This window comes from Pseudochaenichthys georgianus, chromosome 20, assembly GCF_902827115.2.
Source record: "Pseudochaenichthys georgianus chromosome 20, fPseGeo1.2, whole genome shotgun sequence".
Taxonomy (NCBI): domain Eukaryota; kingdom Metazoa; phylum Chordata; class Actinopteri; order Perciformes; family Channichthyidae; genus Pseudochaenichthys; species Pseudochaenichthys georgianus.
In genome coordinates this window covers 15,166,015-15,172,014 of record NC_047522.1, presented here as the reverse complement: position 1 = coordinate 15,172,014, position 6,000 = coordinate 15,166,015, and positions in this window count along the sequence as shown.

The window sequence follows — 6,000 nt, the reverse complement described above, 5'->3', positions numbered from 1 at the left end:
GGCAGGCAGGGAGCTTTGCATGACATTCTTCTGGACGTGTTTCATTGTGATGACAGTAAGGGTGAGTCAATCTGTTTGTTGGAAAGACAGTAGTTGAGTGATTATTGAGAGAAAATTATTAGAAGAGATAATTATTCAAAGTGTTGTTACTTTAAAGTGTTGTTACTGACCTTTTTCTCTTTTATTTCCTTTCCCTCACCTGTAACTGCTGAGACCCTGAGGAACATGCACACTGACCTGCCCTGGCAACCTGATTTCCACTGTACGTAATAGTATTTGGTTATGGTATATTATTTATATACATCAAAGGCACAATGCACCCCCCAGAGACACACATGTATTGAGTGTGATATTTTGCATAGGTCAAGTGAAATCATCTTTACACACTAGAAAACTGTAGGAGCGGCAACTTGTTTTGAAATTGAATTTTTAATATCCGATAATAAAGTTGATCTGTTTTCTTTATTCTTCTCTCTTCCCAGCTCCATCCATCACCACTCTCTGTTCCTGCAGGTCCTGCTTGCTAATAAATGCTTTATTTTTGTACACAATTACAAATAAAGTCAATGTATTGTATGACATGAAGTTGTGCTTCATTCGGAGTCAATAATAAATTAATTCTGCCTTCAACTGCACAATGACTGTGGACTGCACCGACATCCATGTAGCTGCCCCCCAGTAAGATGAACCAAGCAAAGAGGATCACCATCATGCCCAAGGACATCCAGCTGGCCCGCCGCATCCGCGGAGAGAGGGCTTAGACTGACCCGAGACCAGCACACCCAAACACAACGGCTCTTTTAAGAGCCACCTACAGTTTCAAAGAGTTGCAATCCTACGTTATTATAATGATTAAACTGGTTCATGTATCAGTTAGTTTACTGAACCGTGATGAATGAAATAAATGAGTGAGGTAGTGGTTTAAAGAAGTTACAAAGACATTAATATATAATAATAATAATAATAATAAATTTTATTTCGAGGCGCCTTTCAGGACACCCAAGGTCGCCTTACAGTGCATTTAAAAGTGTTAAAACAGCTAAAACAAAAACGGAACACAATTTAATCGAACCGCAAGGCAATACAGCAGCATAAAACAGGCCAGACAAGAGTGTGGAGTGACGGAGTGAGAGGGGGATCTGTGATAGCAGGTTGAATGTGTTTTATAGTGAGTAGGCCAGTTTAAACAGGTGAGTTTTGAGGTGGGATTTGAATGTCGTGATGGAGTCAGACTGTTTGATGTGTGGAGGCAGAGTTCCAGAGCCTGGGTGCGGTGCAGCTAAAAGCCCTGGCTCCCATGGTGCTAAGGCGGGAGGTGGGGACAGTCAGGAGTCCGGCTGAGGATGAGCGCAGGGAGCGGGAGGGGGTGTATTCCTGGAGGAGGTTTGAGAGATAGGTGGGGGTGAGGTTGTTGAGGGCTTTGTATGTAAGCAGAAGGTTTTTGTAGACAATCCGGTGCTGAACAGGGAGCCAGTGAAGTTGGATGAGGATGGGGGTGATGTGGTCAGACGATTTGGTACAGGTAATGATCCGGGCAGCCGAGTTTTGAATGATTTGGAGTCTGTTGAGTAGTTTTGTGGGTAGGCCAGAGAGGATAGCATTACAGTGGTCAATCCGGGATGTGACAAATGCATTAACCAGGATTTCGGTGCTGGATTGTGAAAGGGATGGGCGGAGTCTGGAAATGTTGCGGATATGGAAGAAGGCAGTCCGGGTGATGTTTTTTATGTGGGGTGCAAACGAAAGGGTGCTGTCCAGGATGACGCCAAGGCTTTTGACTTGGCTGGTGAAGGATACAGGGAAGCCGTCGATCATGATGCTTGGGGGTGGGGTGGTTAGGATTTTGGAGAGGGTGTTTTTTGAGCCGATGAGCAGGGCCTCACTTTTACTACCATTTAGCTTCAGGAAGTTCCTGCTCATCCAGCTCCTGATATCCTGGAGGCAGGTGGTGAGGGAGGTGGGCGGGAGGGCGGTGTTGGGTTTGGTTGAGACTTGCGTGTCGTCAGCATAGCAGTGAAAGTGGATGCCATGGTGACGGAGGATTGTGCCTAGTGGGAGGAGGTAAATGATGAATAGGAGTGGACCCAATACTGATTAATATATGAGTAACAGGTCAGTGTAAACACAAGCTTCTGTCAATTATGGATCATTCAAACTATATACAAATAATATGTAATAAAGTTCTAAAATAAGTATTCGGTATATTCCTTGATAGCTTTTGGAGAAGGTTGTTTTTAAGTTTACTAAAATCTATCGTTTCAACTGTTTCACTTTATAAAAAGGAACAGGTGAGTAGAGCATTATTGAGTTTCTTATTCTGTCAGTAAATTATCCAAATGAAATGTTTATCATTATTTTAGTCAACCCTAAACAAATTGATTGTACCTTTTTAATAATGACCTTACATGGTTAAGTTAAATTAACTTCAGAAAATCAAATCTGTTCTGAGAAAAAACTATTAAATGTTTAAAGATAGGAACTTGCCATCCCACTGAAAAACAGTCCGTAGAGATTTAAAGGCGAAGTTGTAGTTCAGTCCAACGTTTCATTTGGATTCATTTCTCCAACAGTCAACTATTTTCATAAAGAATAAATCAAGCCCCCGACCCCCATGCCTCTTCACCAGCTCCGGCACGGTGACAATGGCCTGATGTTGAGGCCGCAGCTCTGGCTCAGGTGACAAAAGCCATGCCATGCCACACTGTGCGCCCCTCAGTGCAGACCTGAACCAGTCTACATCCTGAGTGGCGATGTCTCTGGCCAGTGGGTTGTATGTCTCCTCTCACTGTTGGTAAAGTTGAGACACCGGCTGGACTACTTTGGAAGTGCCAGGCTTCCTCCACTGGCACTCAACATCTGTGGAGCTGATCTGCCAGATGGCACATATTGCCAATGCTGCAGCGTGGCTGCATTTGTACATCCCCCGTGCACAATCACAGACAGCGCTCTGCATCGCGCCATTGTCTCCCATGCAGATCTGTACAAATAAAGTAAGTACCATGTTTGTTAGCATGCTATAATAGATTGAATGAGCAATAATACAAGGATGGTCCGGATCTGGGGGTGGGAGGGGTTATTTTTCCATAGTTTTGTCCTCTTGTCTGATTGTTGTTATTGTTTGTTTTTTTGTATTTTTTGTAATTTGTGTTGTACTGGTTGTGATTGTACATTGTATTTTTCTAAATGTGTATGAATACATTTTTGAAAAACATTTGATCAACAATAAAAAAGGATTTGGTCAGGATCTAGACTCAGTGTGTAGTTTATTAATTAATCAATGCTCTCTACATTAGGAAAACACATACCAGTGTACCCGAGGGAGTCACACACAGCTGTGCCTGGATAACCAAACAAATTGACAAGATAACCAAAACCCTTGAATCTACACACAGCAAATAAACTCAAATGACACAACGAGATGTAAAAGGAGATCACACATACAGTATAGTCGATATAAAACTGGCCGCTTCAATCTGAAGAGCAACTAAAACAAAACACGGGAGTTTACCTTGTTCTTGTGAACACTAATGTTATCCACAGCATACACAGAGACCACGAAGTTCTTAAGGAGAAAACTAGTTCCTGAAACAAAACACGTTAGTGTACCTTGTTAGCTAATGTTAGCTAGCTGACATTAATGTTACACATTGCACTCATATTACTCACCAACATCTTGTAAAGCCGGTCCCGCTGCTCTTACAGAACCGACTAACTCCCCTTTCGTGTATGTACAGCTCTCAACGTGTCCAGACTTGTAGTGATGTTCACCTCGTTTTATACTTTTATTCTCATTCTGAAAGAAACAGGTGAAATTTGCTAACGTGACGGCCGTCTTTGTGATGGTGACGCGTATTGTGCGAGACCAGAGACCTGTAGTTCACTCAGCGGTTTCACACTCAAAAATGTGTAACTTCACAGTTTTACGACACATTTTTATTTTTTTGACTTGCAAAATATTCTTTTAAATTGACAAACATCATATGTGTCATTCGTGGCACAATTCAAACGGGATCAAAAGATAACCTTTCTCTCTCCATTGACTTCAATGTATAATTTTACGCTTCCGGGGTCCCATGGAGGCTCCCGGAAAGGGAGGGACTTCGCCTCTCTATTGAAGCAGTTCCTGCCGTTGTTACGTTAGTTCAAACAGTAACAACGGACTACTTTTCTTAGCGGATGCATGTCAATTTAAATCAATACATAAAACTATTTTTTAAATCAATAAAATCTTTTTCTAAATCCATAAAAGCATTTCAATTATTATTGGGAGTCATGTCGTTACTTTGTTGAGAATGTGGCCATGTGTAATAAGCGGGATAATGTCCACATTGCACATTGCATAGTGTGCCTTCATGCCGATCTAGATCCCTCCGCAAAAACAAAACAAAAAACGGCTCGTACGCGGGCGAGAGCCGGCTCCCGTCGTTCACTATAGGAAATGCCCCTATAGGATCCGCCCCTATACGATCCGCCTCCTTGCTGCGGTCTGCAGCCAGACTCTATTGAAGGGGTCCGCTGTCCGCAATGAAAGTCTATGGGACGCCCTACCCGTAGAAGCCTGACGGGCAAGGGGTACCCTGTACTAATATAGCGACGGGGAGGGGCCCTGACCGTCCGTCAATATATGACGGGATGGGAGTGAGAACGTGTTGCGCGCACACACACACACACACACACACACACACACACACACACACACACACACACACACACACACACACACACACACACACACACACACACACACACACACACACACACACACACACACACACACACACACACACACACACACACACACACACACACACACACACACACACACACACACACACACACACACACACACACACATTTCCAGTTACTTTACATTTAGTATAAAATCACAGACACACATATATAGGCTACATCTGATTACAAAGTCTCATCTGTACAGGACGGTACAAATAATAACAGGCACACATATAAATAAATCTATGACAAAGTCTCATCTGTACAGATGTATGATAAAATAATCGTAAATGTCTCCGTTGTGGGACGAATACATGATTAATTTAATCATCTACACATGTAATCTCACTTTTACACACCAAAATAACGTTAACACAGAGTAAACGTTTGCTAATGGAGAGTCTATTTTGTCCCAATAAAAAGTTCAAGACTATCGATAAAAAATATATATCAATAAACCTATTCATTTTCGCGGTATTCCCCACACATTGCCAGTACACTATTACTGTAATATTTACACTTACCCATGTCCAAATGGATCCTTGTTGTTGTCTTTGTATTCTTCTTCTTCAGAAGAGTTGAAAACTTCAGGTTCTGAGGCTCTATCTTCACTGCTGCTAGCGAAAAAAATCTCTAGCCAAGTCGGCAACTGTAACGTTTTTTTTTAGCCATTTTCTCTGTCTTTCTCTCTTTCCTCACAGACGTAAACTGATGGGAGACACGTGGTTTAAGTTTTTTTTACTTGGTGGGTAGGCCCTTAGTGATTTCTCAATGTCCATTGGTCATTTCAGACCATGATGGCTGCCGGCCGAGATTTCCTTGACGGACACACGAATCCACCAATCCCACACAGTGTAAAGTCAAGCTGCTTTGAGCGGCCATATTGGCTGCTGTACCCTAGTTACAGTCTCACAGGAGATACAGCTGGAAAGCTACTCTTCCAGCGATTCTGCGGATATCTGAATCATATTTCTACTCCTTATAATCGAAAATATATGATTAATTAAGTAAAATTATGCGCACCTGGACGCGCCGGCGTCCAGAGGAGGATGGTTGAAGCCATTTATTGGAGATGACACACGGGCATACTATATTGCCTTTATTGTAAGGGAGATTTCTACTTTCTACTTTTTCTAATGGAGACATTTCTGAACTACTGTCGTCTGGATTTACTCTGGTGGTTTCAAGTTTTGATCCTTGAAGGGGGTGGAACGTTTTTTTACCGCGAGTCCGTGATATGCAAATTAGGCGATGACGTCATTTAGGGAC